The following is a 26404-nucleotide window of genomic DNA, read 5'->3' as shown; positions in this document are numbered from 1 at the left end:
GTCCCTCCTGTTCAGTCATAGCCCCGGTTGCCCCCACCTCCACAGTGGTGAAGCGGTCCATTTTCATCTGGGTGGCAGGGGCCTTCACTGACCTGTCCGTTCTGCCCGTGGCGACCCCCGGGAAATCACAGGTTCAAAGTCCCCACAAATAGACCCCACAGTGGGAAGTTGACAGGCTAAGACAGGCGGGCCAGGTGTCAGCAGGGGCAAGCAGCAGACGTTAAGACCTGACGCGGATCAAACTGCTGCCCCCCAAAATGTGCAGCCGGGTTAGAGGGAGAAGAAAGGAGCAGGGCCACGATCCAGGGCCGTGCGCAGGCCCCCCCCCCCTCCAGGGCCACAAGGCATTCCGCCGGAGTGGCAACACAGAGTATCTGTAGAGGTCCGGGGTCACAGCGGGTCCAGGACTGAGGGGCCAGTGCGGGCAGGTGATCGCAGGAATGCAGTAATGACCAATGACCCAGGACAGGCCCATGGAGAGGATTAGGAGGCCACACAAGCCCCACCACATGAAGCTATGGCCGAGGACCCCAGAGAGCCATCAGAGGGTCCCTCAGAGGGTCACTGCCACCCGAAGTAGTGGCAGAGAAATTCCGTCCACACACCAGGCCCAGAGAGGGGAGGCCCAGCAGGCCGTGCCGCTGCAGCCACTTCACAGGATGGGTTCACCTCAACCACAGGTCGCAGGAGGCGCATCAGGAGTGGGGGGAGGAGGGGGAGGAGTGGGGGGGAGGGAAGAGGAGCCGTGCTAACCATTGGCCTCCCGCACCCCGCCTGCCGCCCGATCGACGGCCGAATCCTCTCCCCAAAACCAAATGCCTCCGCACCCCCACTCCTTATCTCCAGGCCAGTTCGCAGGAGCACTCCGCTTGCCGCAGAGCACCTACCGGCAGCCAGCGGTGCCCGCAGCAGCGGCTCAAGCCCTGAGCTCAGCAGGGAGCGATCAGGACATGTTCAGGCCTCTCCCACATGGATGTCATAGGCTTCCCACTCCCAGTGGGCCACAAAGCTAATGGGGGCCTGTGATTTCAGTGGTGGCCGTTGCGGCTCAGGGGATGACTGGGGGCGCCGCTCCCAGCAGGCCGACCGGCGGGTTGCAGCCCGCGACACAGGTGATGTCTGCCCGGGCCTCGGGGGCAACACAAGACCACAGCTCCAGCAGCTCGCGCAGTAGGCGGAGACCAACAGCGCCGATGGTGTCCTTCCGCCGGGCCCCGGGAGGGGGAGGGGGGTTAACGATGAAATGCCACTCCTAACAGTCCACACAGCAGGCGGAGGCCCACGGCACAGGCACCTCCAAACCAAGCCCCGGGCCGACCAGGGACCCCCGCCGCAGCCGGTTCACGCCAGCAATGGGGTCCCGTGGCGCTGATACCGTCAGTCAGGGCTTCGGGGGCAGCAGGGGGACCAAGTCTCCAGCCACACACTCCACCAATTGGGGCCTGCGGCGCCAGCCACACCGACCCAGACCCAGGACAGTAGATCTTCGCCCCAGTGGGCAACACCAAGAACACAAGTCCACAGTGCCGGTGAAGTCAGGCCAGGCCTCGGCCTCGGGGGCAGCAAAGAAGGCTCCAGCGTCCTCGGGCCCTCCCCACAGGTCCAACAGGCGGGCACAGGGGCGCCCCGCAGAGCTGCGTCGCAGCGAGGCAGAACAGGACCCGCCTCAGAAGGGCAGGCAAGCCCAGGACGAAAGGGCAGCGGGCCGCCAGACGTCACCAATCTTCCACCGCTCAATCAGCGGTCGATGTCGCTGCCGTCTCTTCCCGGCAACCCAGCATGCAAGAACTCAGGGCAGCCAGGTCCTTCAGAATGGGAGATTGGCCAGACTAAGCGATACGGGGGGCGCCAGCCACAACAGGAGCCCCACCGCTCAGTCAAGTGGTGCTGGTTATGGGCAGTGTGGTACGAAAAACAACGGCCCTAGACCTAATTTCAAGGATGAATGAATCACAGCCTTCAATAATAATATGACAAATTATTTGCTGAGTCCAAATCTTGTTGGCTCACAGTAATTAATTACAAACAGTTTATTAAAGTGCAACAACCACAAACTTTTTCCTTTGCAAGGATTTTCTTCCATCATATTTAATGCAACAGTATAATCTTTCCCTTTGCAGGGGTTTTATTCCATCATATTTAATGCAACGGTATAATCTTTATCGTACGTGACAATGAAAAACAGGGAAGAGGTTGCTCCAGGGGAACGTGCGGAATTAGAAAGGTGCTCTAGCTGTGTGAAGGGTGAATAGAATTCAGATAGTGCGGTGAAAGAATTGGTTAAAATAGTTCATTCATTAGACTGATACGTAATTCTCAGTCTTTGTTCTACCTGGCCAAAGTTTATCATTTTCAAATCATTTTTCATTTGATTTTGAAATACACAATACAATTATTGTGTGGCACATTACAATCAGGGGCTGGTGGTCCAGGTTTGATGTGTATGGACGTCGACGTTTCGACCCGTCTTGGGGCTCTTCGGAAGTTGGGGGCTTCGTCCTGCGGGTCTTCCCCAGGACGGTGGGGGCAACCTGGGTGTAGGTGTAGTGTCTTAGTTACACACCCACTAATCCTTGCTGGGTTGGGAGTTCCTCTTGTTTATGTTAAGCGCAGTGTGTGTCCTCATCCATGGGTGAGGGGTAAAGAACTGGCTAATGGTTCCAGTGCAATCAAAAAGGCAATCAATATTGGAGCTGTACAGACAGAAAATCCGGCGCACGTAGTTCACCCAAGATGCTGGCAGCATCTCGGGTGAACTACGCACGCCGGATTTTCTGTCTGTTTATCTCGTTTTTCCCCCAACCAGATCCATTGCCAGTTGTCATTCCTGGGGTGCTGCAGTGGTCCCTGATATTCATTGCTCTTTGGGCAGGGCTGCTTTCACACCCAGGGATCCCTCGCTGTTATCATGTAAATGCAGTCATTAGTGTTGGATGGGAACACAAAACATGAAAAGAAAACCAACTTTGGCGAGGGTGTAGGGTTGTTAATCACTGCGTGACACAAGCCCTCACCTGTAGTGTGGGGAAATTGAAATGTGCGCTCCTAATCCAGCAGCCTCTCTGCAAATAGGCTACTTCAGGGGATCAGGGCTCAGGGAGATTTGCGACAACCGGAAGCAGAGCGGCATCTGTCCTGCCGTGCCATCAATCAGGGCAGGGGTACTCTCCCTGACTGAAAAAAGGGCCGGTACTGGAGGCTAGAACATTTGGAAGTGCTGGTACTCAGTACCGGTGAGTACCGGCCCACTTAAAGCACTGGTTTTGCCGGTAGTGTAAAATGTGATGATTTGCTTTACAGTGTTTAGGGTCCATTAACTCTGTCTTCAGAAAGTTTTATAGCACATGATAAGATCTCTGCTCTTTAAAGAGCTAGCCAGCCTGTTACACTCTTTCATCCGTTTCATGTTTTTTCACTAAGAATTGCAAAAGATATGCTTTATGATTAAACCATTTCACATAAACGAACAAGCAAGCAATGTAAGCTTTCACGTTAAAAAGGAGAATTTTGCTGCCCGTATGAACGAGCTCATTAGGTATAAATCAATATCAATTTATGTTTTGCATGTGAGCAGGGACAGCTTATACTGTACACCAGGGGTTCCCAAACTTTTGACTCCTGAGGACCCCCATTGACTCACCACTGGAAGCCGGGGACCCCCAGCAATTTGTATGATTTAAAGTTCAAACATTAAGATTAATTAGAAAAAAATAAATACACATGTGCACACAAAACAAACACTCAAATTACTAAGGACTTTAGCATTTTATATTGAAAGAGTTTGCAAAAAAATGAAACATTTAAGGGAAGGTTGGTGTAGCACCTCCATGATCAACTTTTAAATGGTTAGCTTTATTTCGCAGTATACGGCTCCTGCTCCTGCCAAGGTCAGAGTGGAAACCCAAAGCAGCCCTGGCAAATGTTTTCATACCAGTCCCCATACAGTGCACACCAAGTGCAGTGAGTGAGCCTGACCACAACAAAGGGGGCTTTGGGAGGCTCTCCCCTCAAGAAAATTTAGGATACAATGGTGCATTCTACAACACAGTTATCATTATATATTGAATTGTATTAGCTTTTAAAGAATAGTAAATGATGACCTTACTATGCACCAGGATACAACAATCTTTGTTGGGGTTCTTCAATGATTCCCTTATTATCACCCTTCAACAGTGCCTCTCATTTCTCCATAGCACATCTGTCACATGTATTTCTTTTTTTATAGCATCTCTCATACCATTGTAGGATGTCAGAGCACTTTACATAACACACATATAGAGACAATGAATCATACATGTAAATCAGTATAGAGAAAAAGTTAGATAAGGCAAAGGGGACTACAAGGTGAAGGATTCACATGTCATTCATACTGGTAGGCATTTTTAAAGAGTGCTTGGTCTGGAAAAGCACAAACTCAGGATTCCGAACATAACACAGTGGTTAGCATTGACTTTAACAATAAAAATCTATTTCCACCCAAATAAACACGGTTAGCCATATCAGGATAATAAAAGACTGGGAAAAAAACATAAGTTACCAACTTGTACCATGCAGTGTGTAAGCAGCTCTTTGATGACAGTTTATAGGTCACTGTGCTAGATTATGATTGTCTCTTATGAGCTGCAGAGTAACACAAGAATATCCGCGACAAAAGCAGTAACCCTACACTGACCTATGCACATCCAATACTGTTTTTTAAAATGCATGGTATGCGTTCTTTGCAGCAGGTATATTAACCCTCTGTGCTACATTAGATAAGTCAAACCTGCCACTGGACAAAACTCATCTCTCTCCAGCAGGTACATTAATCACTGGTGTTATCTTGACACTTTTATTATTGCTCGAAAACTGGTAATTGTACAAGGAACTTTGCAGTGCTTTTAAAACTGCAACCCGAGGACCCCCTGGGAATGGGTCACGGACCCCTGGGGGTCCACGGACCCCAGTTTGGGAAACACTGCTGTACACCATACAACCTCATGCTACAAGACCACAGTGGTAGACAGGGATATATTAGCATGTCCTGTGAGGGCACCTGTGTATGGTGACGAGGATGGATGTTAAAGACATTATCCTGTCCTTCCAAGAACCATATACATCTGTCTATCCATGTACCCACCCACTTTTTTTCCAACACCCACTTCCTTCGGAGCAGCCATCCATCTATTTCCCATGCAGGTGTGTACTTGGCAAACATACAAATGTACCTAATGGTTATTAAAGATAGGTGACACGCATGCACTATATTTGCTGGATAATAAACATTTAAATACATGTATCAGCAATGTAACTAAAAACACTCATACACAAGCAGGCACTTACAATCGTCTAGTTGTGTTTAGTGCATTTTGGAGTCAGCACTACAACCGTTTCAGGCTTTGACATCAGCATATTCCGATGTTGCTATATGGTGAAGTCGGCATATCTTGACGATGGCCAATCTTGACATTGACATCATACCTTAATGTTGGTGTATCTTGATGTTAACATATATAGAGATCAGTATATAGGGTGTCTATACTCTCTGATATGGGCTATCTATTCTGTGCAGCTCTTGCCCCTATCTATCCACCATGCCACATAATTCCTCTCCACATCACACAATTCCACCACACGCAATTCCATAACTAACAATTCCAATCCAACCCACATACATCCACTCCAAACCACAACACATGGCTGAAAGACATTGCCATTTACGCCAACCGCTCTAATTCACGCAAATGCGTGACTAATTGGCATTGCCAATGTTTGATTCTGTTGCAGTTCATGTGAGCTGTTGACTTGCTGTGCTAGTGTATATGTGCTGTTGCTTGTAGAGCGTTTTTGCGTGTGCTTTACATTTAGGAGTGCCGGTGACTCTGCTGTTTCTCTTGGGCCCTTACGGTTACCATTGCATTTTGATATTTGTAGTGCTGCTTTCATGAATTAAAAAGACATAAATTCATCGGAAAATCGTTCTTTTGCCTGTTTGTAGGCGGGTGGGGCTGCTATGCCTAGGTTTCCTGTGCACTGCGCTTTTCCATTTTCGGACTTCGGCGGGATTGCACAGCCTTTGCTGCGTTGCCGATTGCGCGCGCTAATCTTCACCTATTCAGTTTGTTTGTCTCTCTCAGCGCCGCGCTCTCGCGTATTCTGTAACTTTTTGTGCAGCTGCCCTGTTGCATGCGCTAGTGCTTAGGGCTGTGCTCAGCAAGTGCGCATGCAAATATCTGGGTCAGTACTTGAACTGACATAGCCCCCTCCGCACCGGCAGTCTGACGTAAATAGCGCCGAGGGATAGGGACTCTTCTTAGAATGGTGCTACGCCCCACCTCCGCGTTTCCTGTGAGTGGCGCGCGGCGGCGGGCGTGACAAGATTTACACGGAGCTGCAGGAATCAAGCAGCAGGAGAGTTGAGCGCGCGCCTGGCCAGCACAGCAGGTGAACGTTGCGCGTGCCAGAAACTCCAGGGCAGCAGGTGAGGCAAGCACGCGCCAGTGACGGGAGTGCGAGGGTAACTGCTGTTGAATTGATGCGCATGAAATTCCGCCTTCAAGGTTACTGATATCTCTGGCACAACCAGGAGTTCAAACTACTGTTAATTCAAATAGTTGTACAACTAAGTTTATAGAACAATTTAGGCTCCTTTTTTCTCTCGTGAGACTGGAGGATATTACTCGCTCTTTATTTCGGGGACATTTATATGGTCCTCTTATGTCTCTAGAACGTGACCATTTTATCCCCATGCAGAGACGAGGCACAATTTCGTCTTAGTTCCTGGAAATTGCCTGTCTCAGAGATGTTTTGTGTCTTTTCGTTATACGTCTCAGAAAGATAGTGGCTATGTTTTGTATTTGGTTTATTGTGTGAGATTTGTTGTAACATGAACAGAACTTGAATGTAGTCCCGTATGGCCATCTCACTGAAGAAATCTTTGTCATGTCTTAAATAGTGTAGGTCCAGTAGGCGCCCTGGCTGTTTGGACGGATCTTTCCCGTGACTTAGAAGCACTATATGCCCAGGTATTCTCTAAAGTGAACACACTTTCTCAAGATCCGAATACAATGTGGATTTCAATATCTTCTTAATTAATACTGCCCGTTTCCCAAGCTCAATACCACGTAGCTACCTCTGGGACAAGTTCTGTGTCCCACTTCATTAAACCTTTCCCCAGACTTACATGTTACCTTTGTAAAAGTCAACTTCACCAGAAGGGACAGTAGAGGCCCACAGAATGCTTGTTTTTATTTTAACATAAAGTGCACTTAGGCCATTTCCCCTCAATACACAGATGGGACTTCGCATTCCCTCTTTGGGGTGACCAGCTTTTCTTTCTTCAGCCCTCCCTGTATAGGTGAGACCACAGCACCTTCTCTGCCCACAGGCGGCTTGCCAGGGTCGCACCATCACCTAAGTAGTGGGTTTTTCCCAGTTCCGGATTACCAAATAGACAAAGTAACAACCGGCCTATGGGCCCCACTTCTTTTAGGGCCCTGCGACAACGGATCAAAATAATATTGATTTGATCATGTAAGAAAATTACAATCAGGCTTTCTTAAATATTGTTTCCAAAAGAAAGAAAACATCAACTCCAGAAACGAAAACTTTACAATAAAGACTCTATAGAGAAAATACTATATTAATGTATTGTACCCATTAACAACGTATAGTACATAAAGCAGAGACATCAGATTCACATAACAGTTTGGGCCAGATGTAGGTAGCCAAATACCGGTCGGTAACGGCCGATTTCGGCCGTTACCGACCGGTATTTGGCTTTTGAGATGTAGGTGGGTCGGAATTTACAGAATCGGTATATTTACCGATTCGGTAAATTTACCACCTCGGTATTTTTCCGAATCGGTAAATATACCGATTCTGTAAATCCATATGTAGGTGGCACAGTTTGCAGTGCCACAGGCCCTTAGGATTTCTTATTTTACCACCCAATCCTATTGGGTGGTAAAATACCGAATTCCAGTGTACATGCACATCTGTGCATGTACACCTATGCCATGTGACACACATACATGCCCTTAGGGCATGTATGTGTGCCACATGGCACACAAGCCTGCATTTGGGGTGCTACAGGGTGTCAAAGTGACACCCCATTCCCCCTTCCAGGATTCGGTATTTACCTATTCTGTAAATACCGAATCTGTATTTCACATTGATTCCTATGGGCTTCAAGGCCCATAGGAATCAATGGGAAATACAGATTCGGTATTTACAGAATCGGTATATACCGACTCTTACAGAATCGGTAATTTTTTACCTACATCTGCCTCCTTCCAATTTACCGACTCTTAAATACCGTTTCCGTATGAGTCGGTATTTAGGAGTCGGTAAATCGGAATTACCTACATCTGGCCTCAAGTCTCTTAAAAGCTCATCTTCTGGCAGCTGTCAGTTTGTTAAACAAAAAAAATCCAGTGCATTGGGAATTAGGAGATGATTTGGAGGGGGGAGGGGCGAAATTTCCAATGCCTAGGGGCCTTCAACAGGGTTTAATCCTACACTGGTTTCTCTAGTGTTACGTCCCGGGGTCTTTCTTGACGGCCTCAGCTCCTTGCTATTACTAGACCGGGAAAAGTTGGCGCTTTCGTGTGTGCACGTGCTCTGATTGCATTAATAGATGGTCTAAAGCCAGATACAGGAAGTATCTGTCCTGAAGATTCTGTAAATCATTCTTTTGAGTTGTGTTCGGTGGTGGCATTGATGTAACTGGTACCCTCTGTTTAATTTTTATTTCCAGTGCTGTGATTCAGAGGCCGTTTGGGGGGCCTGGCCTCGAAATTGATAAAATTATTAAAATACGTGTACTTCAATTAAATGCTCTAATAATCCTTGTTGTGTGTAAGCGGATGTGCAGAGGAGAGTGCACATTGACAGAAAGAGGAACAGCCACACTTTATCTCTCATCAGTTGGCGTTAGCACACCCTCCGAGCTGTAAACCCCCAGTGCTAGTATTAAAATGGCTGTTCTACTTCTTTAGGCTTCAAGGAGCAGAGTTCAGCAACCCCGGCCGGATGCCGAGGTAGACGAGACGGCACACCCCGCCACCTCAGATGTTCACTTCATACAAGGGCGGGGTGGAAGGGTTGGGATGAGAGGTTCAAGCGGTTCGTGGCGAGGAGCGGCGCTTTTGCATTTGATATGGAAAGTGTCTTTTTGGCACACTTGCCTGCATCGACGCGCATCAAAAGAAGTGTCTTCGGCAGTCACTATGAAATGAATACTCTCTCTTCATCAGGGAAGCACCTGTAACCTTTCTGACAACATGCTTGCACTTGCTCAGACTCCTGTGGCAGCTGATGGTGCCGGATGAGTACGGGGATAGAAAGCGCCGTATAGGGAAGTAAAGTGTTTAAAAGAGAAGACGAAGGCTGCAAAAATAACTTTCAGTTACTTTGGTACTGTACTTTAGAGAGGCGTGCTTGATGTATGTGAAATATTATATATGTGTCATTTATGCACCCAACATGGCTATATCTGTAATCATACGAGGAGCCAACACGCAGCATAACCACCTACAGTGACCATAACCAGTTCCAAACAACTACCCATGTAAAAAACAAACTTCTCCAGCATAACACTCTCCTCCATCGTAGCAATCGCCTTCATAGACAATATATTCTCTGTCAGAAATGCTAAAACCTCAGACATTGCACCCATCCGCTTTGACATAACCAACCGCTCTGACTTAACCGACTTAAACTGGTTCTCCTGCATCTATGGCTACGGTGACTAACAGCTTCTTCACTTTTACCATTTGTACTTTTCTGATTACCTCATCGTCTGGAGACATTTTTTTGCATCATAACCACAAATAAAACAGGGTTTTATTTGAAGAGGTGGTCTCTTTAGGGGAGGCTGTTATTTCCTTCCTACCTGTTATCATCTCTGTACCACTGATCCAGGGACATTAGATGCTCTGATTTGGATAATATCAGGCATAATGTCTGTGTGAGGGCAGGGGGTTGGGAATACCTGGGATTCATTTTAACACATTCCTTACATTAGTTACATCTTGCAAACATGGGTCTCAGCTGGGTACATGTTTACATTTAAAATGGCAGCCACGTCACAGGTAGGAATTCTGTCTTGGGGAAGAATTGGGTGGAGTATAAAAGGATAAATTCCTGGAATTGTGTCAAGGAAAGCTATGATCTAGTTAGAATACTTCTTTACTTAACTCACCCTCTTTCGTTGGTAGTGAGGAATCAGTTTATTATTTTATGTTTCCTGCTGTTACTAATTTTCAAGTTAAGCTAGGGCTTCGCTTGAGTCAGCTGACAACCTTTATTTCCGTAGTGTCAGGAATGAGCCTGTATGATATCTCATTTGTTTCTGTTCCACATGGACTTGAGACCAAGAGAAGCTTTTAAAACATTTGATAAATGAACATAATACGCACTCTTGTATAAATAGTGCCTGTTGTTGTGTTTAGTGGTTGTTGTCTCTTCATGTAAGCCTAATTACATTTATGAATACCTTTACTAGGCAGCTGTCTTTGTTTTCAGTCTTCCTGGTTGTAGAGGCTCTCTTGAGCATAATAGGTTTTATTTTCTGGTAGTCTGACTCAGGAGGGTCCGACTTCTAGCGCCTTGTTAGATTTGTTATTATTGTATATGCGTACTCCGCTATCTCCCATGGATCACTTCTAAAGTGGTTGGTCCAGTTATGAACATCGATTTGGAAAATCAGCGTCTGTCAGCAGATTTTTATTCTGACTTAGAATATTTGTCAGAAATGTAACCTGTTCTAAATTGTAAGGTAAATGCTGAGAAGGATTTTATATATTTTTTTATGCTTACCACTGTTTATCAGCTCAGCAATCGAAGATGAACCACAGTTCGCTCCATTGACTACATAATATAAGGTGGCCAATCATTATTTATCACTCTAGCCATCAGGTGATGCTACAAAAGGGTGTGATCTTAGAAAGCCTTTTGCCTTAATATCTCTAACTGTGAAGAACAGCAGCCCAAACTGGGCTCAAAGAGGGGAAAGAAGACGGAAAGCAGAGAGGGAATGGAAAGGAACACAAACTTGTTCATGCACTTTGAGCCAATGGTGTCTGGTGCTCAGCACCAGCACTTAATTGTCAACACGGGCACTTAGGGCAGTCTGCCATATAGTGGCGCTGTTTGTCTGATTTAGAGATGAGCCCTACAGCATTTGTTTACACAATTCTTATAGCTTGAAGGGCCTGGATTAGTCTGAATGGTCACACTTGTAGAAGTGTGATGGTTAGTAGCTGTGCTCTTACTGTCATTGGTGCCACTGGCAGGGACCATGGATGGCGCAAGCTGCAGTGGCCTCCTCAGGAAGGCCCTGGCTCTTATAGTTATACAAATTAAGCAGTACTTTGATAAAGACGTCTTCATAGTCCACCATTTCCACACGAGTGATAACCTTGTGCCCCACTATAAATGCTGCCACCCGCATACAGACCAACCCTGCACCAAACCCATCCCAGTACAGCACCAGAGTCACATTGAACGCCCCAATAGACTACCCAGGAAGGCTTTTGCAGATCCTGTGAGATTACACACATTGCATCTCACGCGATGCCTCCATCCAATCCGGAGATGACAAATCCTGCCTCGTTATTTCTCTCTGCACCACCAGAAGTTCTCTCCCTTTCTCCTGTGTCTGGATGCAGATCAGGAAATAGCAGAGCACACTATTTGCCGTGATGCAGTCTTCGTGCGGACCGTGGCCTGCTATGGAGAGTGAAAGCCAAAATCACTGTCCCCCCATATCACACCTATCATCATGATTGTCGCTCTAGATCCTTGATGGATTCCTATTTGCACGTTTCTGTAGTCCGGACCCAGTCTGCAGGAGCCCATGGCACCCGAAGCTGCCCCCTATCCTCAGGTGTCAAGTAGTTCCATCCTTAAATCCAACCTTACTATGCTTTCTATCACACTTTTCAGAATATGTATTTGGTTGTTGCATAATCAGCACTACAGTATGGACACATTTTAATTATTATGAGAGAGGTGAACATGTTATTGATGTTTGATCTTTTAGTAAGAATTTTTGAAACTGACCACCACAATGAATTTAAATAAGTAAAAACAGTAACTAAAATATTCAGATGAAGACATTAAGAAAACATTAATTCTTCATGCTTTCATAGCACATACCCCCTACGGACATATTCATGTAGAACCGCGTTTCCCATTATGAAAGTGATGTCCATTTAATGTTATATCTCTACTACAATCTAAGGTAGACAACCGTGCTTTCCAAGTTCACTTTTTCCTCTGCGGTGACTTTAACGCTTAGATTAATGGGGGTCTCAGGTCGCAAGACACTGACATGAATGGGCACAGCATTATGCAAGACGGTAGGGGTGTAGAGCTTTTTAAATATCTTACTGCCCACTGCCTGGCCGACTTACTAGAAATCCCAGGGGGTACTTGCGTCCTTCAGGGGGAGCTTCCCTTAGTGACTATATGTTTGTCAGCCCTGATTTTTTATCTTGGTTCTCCAAAGGAGGGATCTTGCCCACAGATTAGGGCTATCATAACGCTTTGAGCACCTCTATGTTTTTACCACTTAAGGGCCTCCCCAGAAACAGTAATCTAGCCCCATCACTCCTCGGATGGCTTACGACTAGTTTGGCGCATGGAAAATCCCCTAGTAGCCTTACTTAAGTCACACTTAAATAAATTCATCTACTGCCTAGCGGAGAATGTACAGGAATCTATGGCCTCACACCATAATAGGCTAATACAGACAATCAGGGACTCCATGCTCAAGCCAATTCGTATTTCAAACACTGACCCAAGATGGTATCGACGGGGTCTGTTCCCTGGCAAATAGGAAGCTGAGGAAAGCCCTAAACGCCTGCCCCAGGAATAAGACAGAAATCTCCCTGGCATGCACTGAGTACAAAACTGCACTCACAAAAAGGAAGAGGGAAGTATATAATCTAGATTTGGAACTTTTGGAACACGCATCCCGGGGAAAGGATAGTAAATCCTTCTGGGGCTTAGTAAACTTAATTTGATCCAGGAATTCCTCCATCAATCCCCCTCTCCAAAATAACATCTCAGGCGCGGACTGGTTTACCCACTTTGCCTCTATCCATCACATGGAGGACGCGCCAATTATGTCTGCTACTCTTCTCAACAGACTGCAGAACCCTTCCTCACTTTTATTAACTTTTCAGGAAGTTGAGTCGGCCATCCACCACAGCAAGGGTGGGAAAGCCCCAGGTCTAGATGGGGTACCAATGGATTTGTTGAAATCAATGCCTGAAATTTGGGGTCTCCTTATCAGGAATACATTTAACATTTCCCTATCTATAACTATTCCCACGTCATGCTTACCGCAACAATAGTACCCATATTCAGAAAGGGTGACAGTATGTCACCCAAGTGCTATCGACATATTTCACTCATTGACAGCACTATTAATATAATTGGTAGAGTCATTCATGACCGTTTGGTCAAATGGGCAGCTGACAAGGAAATACTCTCCCTTTTTCAATTCGGATTCCGCCCAAAAATAGGAACCAATGAGCAATGTCGGAATCTGGCTCTGACCATATCTAAATACACCAAGGCCCAGCGTCCCCCCATCTAATTAGCTATCATGTACCTATCTACCGCCTTCGACTCAGTGAACAGAACCAAACTCTGGTTGAAGTTGCTGGATCAAGGCGTAGGCCTGGGCATAGTTCGCTGAGTTTTGCTATGTGGAACTCTGCGAAATTACAAAAAAAAACTTTGTGGTGTTCCGTAAGTGGTGGAGTGCAGTGTGAACTGCCTTTCGCGCTGGTCTTCCTGCTGCTTGAGTAAAAATTCTGCCCGAGGTGGCACATCTTGTCCTGTGGGCTGGGCAAATTAAGGCGAAATATAATGAGTATTAAGGGGCATGTTTTGACAACTGTTGAGAATTTTTGTTATCTAGGATTAAATGTCAGTTCAACAGGGTCATGGACTCCCCATCTTGCTCAGGCCTGTGTTAAATTAAATAAACCGTGGGTACAGTCTGAAACCTCAACAGACCACAAATTAGGGGGACTGGATTTCCACCACCGAAAGTTTGCAACTCGCAATGCATCAGTGTAGTCAACTACAGAGCTGGAGTATGGGGTTTCAGTAAATGCTGTTCTCTTCAGGCAGAGGAAAATCCGATTGTTGCTATGGTTGTTAGGTACACCGCCGTCCACTCCCAGTCTCATTACCAACTTTGAGTTAAACCAGGGTTTTATCGAGGATACATTTCAGATGGCACCACTTTTATTATGGGTTACTATTAGGTTGAACACAGCTGCTAAACTCTGTAAGGACATTATATCTGACTGGTTGACATTGGATAAGGCACGCTGCAAACCCTGGCTGAGTTATATACGGGATACTCTCGATTTCCTCCGTTTATCCTGGTGTTTACTGAACCCAGTCGAATTCCCCAAAATGCCAAGTTGGAGGTGAAAACATTATTTAAGGGCTACCGTGTAAATATCAGGCTGAAACACGAGTTATCCAAACCCACGGTGTTGCATTACTATAGTCTTTTACACACAGATGTCCCCCCTTTGTATCCGTCGCTCGACCTGTCAAGATGGGAGCGGTCACTTCTATTCCGCTTCAAAGCAGGGACATTTTATTGGTCTTTATTTTTTAAACAATTCTTAGACCCAGAGGGTAACATAGTCTCCCTCTGCCTCTGTGATAACCATTTTGCACTATCACTATTGCACGTTATGCTCTTCTGTAAATTGCACAGCCTAGCATGAAAGCACTTTCTGAGACCCTTGTTACGGAGGCTAGGCCTCCGCCGCTGTAGACCAGCTCTCCTCCACTTATAGTCCCTGTGATAACCCGAAATTGTTTTCACTGTCTGTGCCTTTTTGAAAGCAGCACTCAGGGTTAGACACCATAATGGGCTAGTGTGTCAGAATTTTACATGCAGTATGGTTTAGTATATAGAGTGGCAGAGAAGTTGGGTCTATTCCTGGGGGATAGTAGGAGCGCATGGCGGACCCTACTTGAGGTTTTTGTTCTCTCTCTATCTCCTCCTTATGCTCTTTTAACTGCATCTACTGCCTATAATACTGGACTGGAGCACTGAAACTTGACTTCTACTTACACTTTTCTGCTCATTTCAGGCATGGTTATTTAATGTATTATTTGATGCGTTGTTGAAACCTAAAAGCACACATTTTACAACTGTTTTTAATGTACGATCATTTTAAATATTTATGTGTGATTATAGCTATGTGCAATATTTGTATGGCCTATTGTTCTTTAGACCGAATAAAGGTATATTGAATTGAATTGAGTACAGTAACGCCCCTTTTCATTGGTTTATTTTACTGAACAAGCGTGTGTTAAAAGGCGCGTAAGACCACACATTGAATTCCTTGGTGAAGACCTCCTTCTCACTTCCTTGAATATTTCACAAACTTTAAAAGTGCTCTGTAGAACACAGAGTACGTTTTTTCCGTCCATGTCAGAGATGTGATGAAAGGGTAGCTCAAAATGAAAACTGCGTGAGTAATATGGGTAAACATCTGGTGTGTGTGGGATTAGCTTCCGCACTGTACACACGACATTTAAATTGCTCTGTGGGTTTGTGTGCCTACATCAACTTTCTGTGTAACCAGGTTCTTACAGGGTTTGCCCTTTGTAAACCTAGTTCGGCTAGTAGCTTATTGATCATATGGGAATAACCAATAATTTCAAGTTAAAAGGTAAATTGTGCTACATAAATTCAAGCCCTATTATTACCTGAATAGATGATCCAGTACTGTAGTCACTTGGTGCTGAAAGCCATTACATCAACTTCACAAATGTTTTTCCTTCTTTTGTTTTCACTGTGTCGATAGACAACTCTCTCGGTTGCAGGGTTGTCAGGTAGTAGTCCTACTAATGCCAGTGAGGTTTACGTTTGATGAAACAGACGGTACTCATTGCAGGTTTTTTTTAAACAAATTGAAAAGTACACCCATATTGTCACACATATAATCAACATAGGCTTTATTGTTAGGGCAGAGAAAATCATGTGTAGTGTAATAGTTAAGGCACTGAGACATAGATGCATGCTGACCAATTTCTGAGACTTACATTTCTCAAACTGTGATATTAGTCTGGTCTTTAGTAAAACCAAAAAAAGGCCAGTCTTACATTTGAGTCTTTAGAAAGCTCTGTAGCGCACTATGCCTTAGAGCGAAACATGTGTCTACTGCTCAGGTTCTGTTGAAATCTCTCAAGACAAATGTAAACTATAGATTTGGATAACATTATTGTGTTTAAGCTATTGAAAACTGTCAAAACATTTACAGTTGTTGATTGGTTACACAGACTGTGCTACACAGTAACATCTCACTTTATAAATATAGTTAAAGAGTGAATTTGTTTAACAGAAGCTTGAGTACTGCCATCAACAGACACATATTAAGAGTGCGCTATAAATCTCTCACAGGCTTACAATTCATAACCCACTTGGTAAGATTTAATATTAAGATAGGTTGCTCAATACTTTAGTTGAATGAAAGTTATTGAAGAAAACTAGGCTCATATCAATGAAAAATTCAAGAAACCCTGACTTATGAGAAATGCTTAACAAGTTTACAAGTAATTCCATTGCTCTGAATCCAGACTTCCATGTTCCTAACATTACAAAATGAGACCTCCACAGAAAGGTTTTACAAGCTCAATTTCTCTTAAACATACCTTGAAACATACTCCTCCTTCCTCATTAGAACACATAAGCTCACTACTTACCTTAACATGCCTGTAATATACTGAGCGTACACACCAATTTCTCAACAACTAATCACGTATAATCATTTGACAACATTAAAGGGAGAGAGGGACGAATGCAATGATTGAATAAGGCAGTCTGTACTCAGAGTAATTCAATCACACGAAAGTAATTTAAGCATTATCTCTTTGTTCCCTTCCTTGCTCCTTTCATTACAAAATGAGGAATGCCCAAGCTGTACAACCAAAAGGATAATTTTGTAAAACAAATTACATACATCTGTAATTCATATTTCTCCCAATATACTGATGTATTTCTCCACTGTTTACTTCATAAGCAGATACAACTTTAACACCAAGCACGTCTTCTTGATTGTTAACATTATCAGTTCTATTATGTGTAACACATGTAGAAGGATTTGTCCATGTAGCCACCATACACATATCGTTCAAAGAAGTTCCCTGATACTCTGCCCATGTTACAGCCACGCCTCCAGTAGATTTCCACTGAATACCAGCCAGTGGAGAAACCCCTTACTTCTGGTAGGCCAAGACAATCAAGTCAAGTCAAGTCAAGTCAAATGATTTGTATAGCGCACTACATACCCAGAGGGTTTCAAGGCGCTTAGGAAGGGGAGGAGGATTATTTGTCAAATATCCACGTTTTAAGCTGCTTTCTGAACGCTAGGTGGTTCTGGGTGAGGCGAAGGTAAGCGGGGAGTGAGTTCCATGTTTTAGCAGCCAGGTATGAAAAGGATCTGCCTCCCATGGTGGTCTTGTTGATGCGAGGTACAGTGGCGAAGGCTTGGCTGGAAGAACGTAGTTGGCGGGAGGGGGTGTAGAAGGACAATCGAGAGTTGAGGCAATCTGGTCCGATGTCGTAGAGTGATTTGTGTGCGTGGGTAAGCAGTCGGAAAGTGATCCTCTTATTGACGGGTAGCCAGTGGAGGTCTTTAAGGTGACCAGAGATGTGTTCGTTACGTGGGATGTCTAATATGAGCCTGGCTGAGGCGTTTTGGATTCGTTGGAGTTTCTTCTGGAGTTTAGCGGTGGTGCCTGCGTAGAGGGTGTTTCCGTAGTCCAGTCGGCTCGTGACCAGAGCGTGGGTGACTGTTTTCCTTGTTTCGGAGGGGATCCAGCGGAATGTTTTTCTGAGCATGCGAAGAATGTTGAAGCAGGAAGAGGATACGGCGCTGACTTGTCTGTTCATTGAGAGTGAAGAATCCAGGATGACGCCAAGGTTCCGTGCGTGGTCTGTCGGGATGGGTGCTTTTCCGAGGGCTTCCGGCCACCAGGAGTCGTCCCAGGCAGAGGGGGATGTACCTAAGATGAGGACTTCTGTTTTGTCTGAGTTCAGTTTCAGACGGCTTTGTTTCATCCATTCGGCGACTTTTTTCATTCCTTCGTGTAGGTTAGTTTTGGCGGTGCAGGGGTCTTTGGTGAGAGAAAGGATCAGTTGAGTGTCATCCGCGTAAGAGATGATGTTGAGGTTGTGTTGGCGGGCGATGGCCGCGAGGGGGCTCATGTATACGTTGAAGAGGGTGGGACTGAGTGAGGATCCTTGAGGTACGCCGCAGATGACTTCAGAGGCCTCGGACTTGAACGGAGGAAGGCGGACTCTTTGGGTTCTTCCGGTGAGGAACGAGGTGATCCATTCAAGTGCTTTTCCTTGTATTCCGATGTTATTGAGGCGTTGTAGAAGGGTGCTGTGGCAGACTGTGTCGAATGCTGCGGAAAGGTCGAGGAGGATGAGGGCGACTGTGTCTCCATTGTCCAGTAGAGTTCGAATGTCATCTGTTGCTGCGATGAGGGCGGTCTCAGTGCTGTGTTTTGCTCGGAAGCCAGATTGTGAGGGGTCGAGGGATTTGTTGGCTTCGAGGAAGGCGGCGAGCTGGTTGTTGACGGCTTTCTCGATGACTTTTGCCGGGAATGGGAGAAGCGAGATGGGGCGGTAATTTTTGAGTTCGGTGGGGTCCGCTGTTGGTTTTTTCAGAAGGGCGGTGAGTTCAGCGTGTTTCCAGTCTTCTGGGAAGGTAGCGGAGTTGAAGGAGCAGTTGATGACGTTTCGGAGGTGAGGTGCTATGACGGAGTCTGCTTTGTTGAAGATGTGGTGAGGGCATGGGTCTGTGGGGGATCCAGAGTGGATGGAATTCATCAGGCGGATGGTGTCTTCAGTGGAGATTGGGTTCCAGGCGTTAAGGGTGTTTACGGGGGGAAGATGGTCAGCAGCTGGTAGGGTGGGTTGGTTTCCGGGTTGGTTGTCAAAGCTGTTGTGGATGTCTGCAATCTTGTTGTGGAAAAAAGAGGCTAGGGAGTCGCAGAGGGTTTGAGAGGGGGTGATGTCGTTGGAGTTGGCCGAGGGGTTGGAAAATTCCTTGACGATGTTGAAAAGTTCCTTGCTGTTGTGGGCGTTGTTGTCAAGTCGATCTTTGAATGCTGTTTTCTTGGCTTTACGGATCAGTTGGTGGTGAGTGCGGGTGGCGCTTTTGAAGGCGTCCTTGGTGCTGGTGGTTGGGTCTTTTTTCCAGGCTTTTTCAAGGGAGCGGCAGAGTTTCTTGGATTTCTTAAGATCATCGTTGAACCATGAGGCCTTCTTGCTGCCAGGTTTTTTCAGTGGTGCTAAGGTGTCGGCGGTGTTGGATAACCATAGGGTGAGGTTGGCGGCGGCTTCGTTGGCGTTAGAGGAGAGGGCTGGGGAGTTTCGAAGGAGTGAAGCGGAGATTTGGTCCGTGGTGATTTTGTTCCAGTTTCTTTGCAGGGTAGGTTGGGAGTGGTTGATGGGTTTCGGCTTGTTGTAGGTGAAGTGGACGCAGCTGTGGTCGGTCCATAGGAGATCCGTAGTGTGGCTGAGGGAGACATGATTGCTGGAAGTGAAGATGGGGTCGAGTGTGTGACCTGCGATGTGGGTGGGGGAAGTGACTAGTTGTTTAAGTCCGAGGTTGGCGAGGTTGTCCACGAGGGTGGCGGTGTTGCGGTCGTTGGTCTTCTCAAGGTGAAAGTTGAGGTCTCCCAGAAGGATGTAGTCTTTGGAGGGGAGCGCGTGTGGAGTGATGAAGTCCGTGATGTCTTCACTGAATTTAGCGCGAGGTCCTGGTGGTCTGTAGAGGAGGGTGCCTCTGAGTGTGGTCTTGGGGTCGGTGTGGATCTGGAAGTGAAGGTGTTCGGAGTTGGCGAGGTTGGTGTCAGAGCTGGTTGAGATGCGGATAGATTTCTTATGGACGATAGCGATTCCTCCTCCTGTGTGGCTGGTACGGTCTTTGCGAGTGATCTTATAGTCTTCAGGGATGGCAATGGTGATGTCTGGAGCGGAGGAAGCATTCATCCATGTTTCCGTGAGGAAGGCGACGTCTGGAGAGAAGGTGTCTAGTAGGTTCCATAGGTCAATGGCGTGCCTGTGCACCGATCGGGTGTTGAGAAGGATGCATTGTAGGTGGTTGGGGTCGGGAATCTGTGGTGTAGTCGTAGCGGAGATGTTGTCGGTGCCGCTGAATTTGCAGGAGTAGCAGGAGAAAGGTCCATGGGTGTGTCCAGGAGCGGCTAGGACGCAGGTGGGGGCGCGACCGGGGTTAAGGGCTAGGAGGGTGGCGGCATCGTAGGTAATGCGGGGGGGCTGGGCAGCGCGAGGGGCAGGGGGTCTGGCGCTGGGCGCGGTCCAGGCGCGGACGGGCGTAGACGGGCTTACCTTTGGCGCACCTTCGGCGCGGATTGGGCGAGGTCGCTGCGCGTGGACGCTGCGCGCGGGAACTACTGTCATATATGGATAGTGGAGGGGGAGGGGCGAGGGTTGCTCAGCTGGGAGGCGGGGCGGGCTCCAGGGATCAACAACAACAACAAAATGGAGGCGGAGGGGGGAGCACAGCGTCGCGCTAGTCAGAGCACGCAAATATAGTGAAAAGCGGCACTATTAATTATTTAAATAGCTAAGAGAGCAACTCGGCAGGCAGGCACACAGCAGGCTAATGCAATTAGGCAGAAAAACAATGGCAAAAGCGGTACAGCGCTACCGAGTGCGGTGAAAGCGGCACGATTAATTAATTAATTAACTAGTACAGCAGCTCGGCAGGCAGGCACACAGCAGGCAAATGCAATTAGGTAGAGATCACGGTAAAAGCAGCACAACGATACCGAGTGTCACGAGGGGACACTGGGGAGCGACCACTCAGCCTGAGGGACAGGAGCGAGTCACGGCGCTCTAAGGTTCTGCAGCGCTAATCAGGTCTGTGGGAGGGTTGCTCAGCTGGGAGGCGGGGCGGGCTCCAGGGATCAACAACAACAACAAAATGGAGGCGGAGGGGGGAGCACAGCGTCGCGCTAGTCAGAGCGCGCAAATATAGTGAAAAGCGGCACTATTAATTATTTAAATAGCTAAGAGAGCAACTCGGCAGGCAGGCACACAGCAGGCTAATGCAATTAGGCAGAAAACAATGGCAAAAGCGGTACAGCGCTACCGAGTGCGGTGAAAGCGGCACGATTAATTAATTAATTAACTAGTACAGCAGCTCGGCAGGCAGGCACACAGCAGGCAAATGCAATTAGGTAGAGATCACGGTAAAAGCAGCACAACGATACCGAGTGTCACGAGGGGACACTGGGGAGCGACCACTCAGCCTGAGCCTGAGCCTCAGCCTGAGGGACAGGAGCGAGGGACAGGAGCGAGCGAATCACACCGTCTGCTTACATTTTTAAGTGAAGGACGACCACCCTTATTTGCTGAACCAAAATTTACAACGAATGCCTCATCACTTAAATTGAGACACCCTATCTGTTAATCCTCTGGATGTCTTCTACAGTTGTAGGGTTTCATTTGCTAACCTCCCTGGCACAAAGGACTTTGTCAATGTGCCAGCCAAAATCAGAAAACCAGTTTTGGACTGCAACCCAAACACAACCCACTGAGCAATGTTCACGGAAGATGTGTTTCAAGTAACATTCGGTCCCTTCAGGCATGACAGGTACAGTTAGTCAGTAGTGGTTTCTTTATGAGGACGAGAAAGGCATTGCCTCCCTGCCCACGGGCCTCATATAAAATGATTAATTTTCCATTTATTAGCCACAGAAGTGTGAGGCATGGCCCGGGTAAACTTTGCTGTTTTGTAAAGTAGAGTCAGGTCAGGGTGGGTGGAGTCAGACATGGGTGGGGGGGTAGAGCTTGAATGATCGTTGAGTGATTTGATGACACAGGGATCCCTTGGTGGGAAATTTGCATATCAGGTGCCTTGCTCTGCTCAGCCCAACATGCGCACTTGAACCCTTGCCTACCTGCAATGATAGAATGCGGGGTGGATTACATCCTGGGCCCCCAAGTGTCCAAAGGAGCGTTGACCGCCCTTGACTGAGACAATCTTGACGCTGCTCCCATGCTCTTTACGCCAGTGGCACAAGCAATAAAACCAATTGATGGACGGAATGTTGCACAATGGCAAAACATTCACCCCCAGTCACAGATCTGGGTTTAATCCATCGTTGTTTTGCTCACCACACCACCCCAGTTCAGACATGGCCATATGCAAATCAGTCTTGACCCTGTGCCTCTCGGGAACAGTCCAGCCCGAACTGCCAAGCCATGTCTCACCTGGACCGGAATCAAGCATTCTAGGACCGGTTTCTGGCTATCAGCAGTCATCAGCCAGGATAGCTTGTTTCCGGTCCAGGGAAGGCATGGCTTGGCAGTTTGGGCTGGACTGTTCCCATGAGGCACTGGGTCAGACTGATTTGCATATAGCCATGTCTGAACTGGGATGGCAGAGTGGGCTAAAGAACGGTGATGGATCAAACCCAGATCTTTTGACTGGGTGTGAGTGTTTGATTGGTTCAGATACTCCGTCCATCACCACCCCCTTTTGTACCGCTTTACGCCAGTGGAGCAGCGCAAGGATTGCCTCACGAGTCGTGGGGAGTGCGGCTGCAGCAGGGCTGAGTTGGTGAACTGTAGATTTTCATACACACCTGGAGGCGGTGACTGGACTAGTCGGTGAGTGTGCCTGGTCATTTTTGTTTTTTAAACATGTCTTCCCGTTGCCTCAGTCTGTGTAGCTTCGGCCCTTCTTAAACACATTGACACCGCATTGTCGCCTCAACATGTATGAAAGGCCAGGGATTACCGACGGGGGCAGGATGGGGGTTTGTAGGCAGTGGAACGCATTTCCTCTGCACTGCCATGGCTGTGCTGGGATTGCAAGAAAAATAAAAAAAGCAAAATACTTGCTGAATTTGTTAATGCATCCTTTATGTTTTACAACTCACCCAGATATAAAGCATACAGGATTTGTTAATAATCTCTCAAACCGTTTTGCACAATTTTGTCATGTTTTGCTTGGAAAAACCAAGTCGCAAGCTTGTATTTTCGCTGTACCTTCTCTCTGTTTATTAAATAGAGTCATTTCTACACATTACATTGTTAGCTGTAGAGATATCACACTCCTGTTCACTTTCACACCATTTCCGTGAATAGTTACAACCAATGATGAGCACATGATTTTCAAGAAGATGCATGTGTAGATGCTTGAATTACTACAATCAACTCATCTTCACCATAGTAGGAAACTAGTATGAGTGGGGCAAAATGTGCAATCAGATGCACAGATGTTTTCTTTGTCCTTACTCTGATCAAAAACCCATAGATCAGAGGGAATCGCGGGGAAGGGGGGCATACAGCATTCCAAGGGCAATAAGGAACATCCACGTTTCAAGCCTCAATACTAAGGCCTTAGATTCTGAGCGCCGGTATGGTGGGTCTCAGCAGCACTGGCAGAGTGGGGTTGGAGGGCTGTCTGATAATCCCGGGTGTCTTCCAAATGGCAGAGGATTTCTAGCAGTGGTTGAGGACTAACCTATTGTTGGCTGAGGTGGTAATCTAGATTTGGCAAAAGGTCTTTAAAGAGTGGCTGAAAGTCTACTGTGGCTAGGTATGGTTTGTGAGGCCTGGCTAGTTAATGGAAGTGGCAGCTAGGAGCCTTCGAAAGGCAGATGCTGATGTGTGATGCTATGGTCCCTCTTAGCAGCTGGTCGATAGTGAGTGAGTTCAAGCTGAGGGACCAGTAAAGGTGCTTTTTTAATTTGCTGGTACTGTGGGCAAAGACAGGAGAACTCTGTGGGGCGAGAAGCCCAGTAGTAAAACCCTGTCTACAACATTCTGAGCACGCCCCTTCACCACTAATAAAAACTGCCCTGCTTGCAGTGCTGCTGCCTGTTCTGCCTGGAGCTTATTTTTGCTGTACTGCTGCCAGTTGCTTAATACTCTGTTCGACACCTTACATTAAATGTTTGGATGGAGAGGTGGGAATGAGTGCCCGCTTCATATCGTGTTTGTTTTGCTGTCTTAGAGGTTAGCCCTTTGACTTCTAAATGTATATTCCTGCATTATTCAGCAGTCAACGTTAAACATGTTAGAAGGTACATCATAAGGGGGCCCAGGCATTTTTATAGCCACGGGCGTGCTTGGCATAGAAAAGTTTCAAGACCATTACGTTATCCCAGTGTCTCTGACCTAAAGACTCAAAAATTGCGCTTCAATCAGATTCTGTTTTTTAAAATATGTTAAAGCACTAACGCCCGTTGAACAGAAAGGGAGCAATTCTAGAGCACCAGGAACTTAAAACCCTTTGACAAACCCTTCCAGGTTGGCCGTATATAATATAGATGTGCGTTTTTAAAATGTTAATACAGCTAATTTAAAATAGAATATGTGCAATTAATTGTAGGAAACATATTAAAAATTCAATTGAGAAAGGAATACTGGATTCTGAAATGTATAAAGAATAAAACAAGTATGGATCATGTTATTGAAAAGCATTCATGAGGAGTCAATTTGGAACAATTTCCTTGTATCGTGCACACGTAAGAACGTAAGAATACAATTCATAATCCCCAAAAAAAGAAGCTGTAAGAAAATACTGTAGGTAGATGAAAACGAGTGGGAGTTTTCTAGCAGGAAACTGAGGGGCGCGGTGAAAGGTAGTGTGTTTATGCAAAAAGTAGTTCAGGTTGTACTCGGCAGTTTGTGAATTGTCTATTCTATGCCTTTCACTTACATTTGAAAATTAAGGAAGCTTTAAAGAATCATTGTAGAAAGGTGATATTGCATCCAAGTGTACGCAGGGCCCTTGTGGACTGTGTGGGGATGGTGAAAACAAATTCTCTCATTCCTGTGATCAGAAGAGAGGATATTGAAGAATGATTTGGTAATGATTGCCCCCTCTTTGCTCCGACATTTTCCATTCGCATAATGTATTCAGGGTCGCAGTATCCCCACCTCAGGCTGGAAGTTTATGTTTATCTGCTCAGACGCATTAAGGTTAGTGGCGACTGTTCCGCTAAGGCGCTGGAGTGTCGCCCCACTGCTGTGCAGCAGCGAAATAATGGAAAAATAAAATGGTAATAACTCGAGGTTATTATCATTTTATTCTGTCCTGCTGCGACAGCTCTGCAGGGCGGAGCAGGGCTGCTCTGACACAGGAGCAGGGGGAGTGGCAAGCACACTTTCAAACGTGCATACATTTTTGGCCGGCCGCCTGGGGCCGGCCAAACAGTCATGCCCACTTACCACGTCCTCAACCCAGGCTGCATTACAGCCTGGGTTGAGATCATGCCCAGGCTCCCATTCCCTGGCTGAGCACCGAATGGCGGTGCGTAGACCAATCACAATGCTGCACTGCAGCGTTGTGATTGGCTTAGGGGAGCCTGGGTGCTTACCAATCACAACACTGCAGTGCTCAGGGAGCCTGGGTATCCTTCTTGATTCTTCCAGTGGTGCTGAGCGACGAGGATGAGAGACGTGGCGGTATGGTAAGTGTTAGATTTGGGGGTCTCTAGTTAGCACAGGTAGGTACTTGTGACAAATAGGGACCCTTGCATCTAGTCAGGGTAAGGGGGTACACTCCTAAAATAATCCCTGCTCATCCCCTTGGTAGCTTGGCACAAGTAGACAGGCTTATGTCAGAGGCAGTGTGTAAAGCTTTTGTGAACACATAAAGTAATCAAGTGACAACACTACAGATGGACACCACACAGGTTTTATATCAAAAATAAGTATTCTTTATAAAGACTTATCACAAGAACACAAACAACAAAAATCCACAATACTGTACTTAAAATGGTAGTTTTAGCTTAGTTCTGTTCAGTTCTTAAAATGCAACACTTTGAGTCAATGTACCTTACGATGCGTTACGCTTCCACAACAAAAGTGTTGCAGCGATGGAAATGCGGCAAAGTTCCATTGCAAAGAAATACAGACGTGAAGATCTTCCAGATGCAGCACGCTTCTCCGATGATGCGAAAAGTCTCGATTCAATGCATCAGCTGCAGCGGCGACACCCTAGCTCTGCGATGCGACGACAACAGCTTCGGCTGCGACACTCTTCTCTGACGTTGCGAGACGCTTCCGCACAATGTGACAATTACAGCGACGACATCCAAGATGCGACAACAGCAGCTCCGACGGCAGCACGCTTCTCCGTGGATGCCAGGCGCTTTTCTTGATGCGCTGCAATACGACAGCTACAGCGGCGACATCCAAGATGCGATGGCAGCAGCAGCGACACACTTCTCCTTTGTTGCGAGCCGCTTCTCTCGATGCGGTGCAATACTACAGCTACAACGGCGACATTCCAGATGCAACGGCAGCAGCAGCGATGGCGACGCGCTCTTTCCTCTTTAGTCGCGCTTCCAGCTCCTTGCGACACGCAGTCCCTCA

At 46.7% G+C, this 26404-nt stretch overlaps 1 protein-coding gene across 2 annotated transcripts in view; it reads left to right on the top strand.

The window, feature by feature from the left end:
* The window catches only part of IKZF3 (IKAROS family zinc finger 3), a 661121-nt gene that overhangs the window by 128234 nt on the left and 506483 nt on the right, over positions 1-26404 (top strand). The window contains exon 1 of one of the 2 annotated variants that reach the window (XM_078645669.1): positions 6289-6460. The exons of the other annotated variant lie outside the window; for it this stretch is intronic. The gene's annotated coding sequence lies outside the window, so the exon portion shown is untranslated. Of the gene's footprint in view, positions 1-6288; positions 6461-26404 lie in introns of those variants that run through there. 2 annotated transcript variants of the gene reach the window in all.

This window comes from Lissotriton helveticus, chromosome 5_1 (genome assembly GCF_964261635.1).
Source record: "Lissotriton helveticus chromosome 5_1, aLisHel1.1, whole genome shotgun sequence".
Taxonomy (NCBI): Eukaryota; Metazoa; Chordata; class Amphibia; order Caudata; family Salamandridae; genus Lissotriton; species Lissotriton helveticus.
This window is presented reverse-complemented; position numbering and strand designations above follow the sequence as displayed.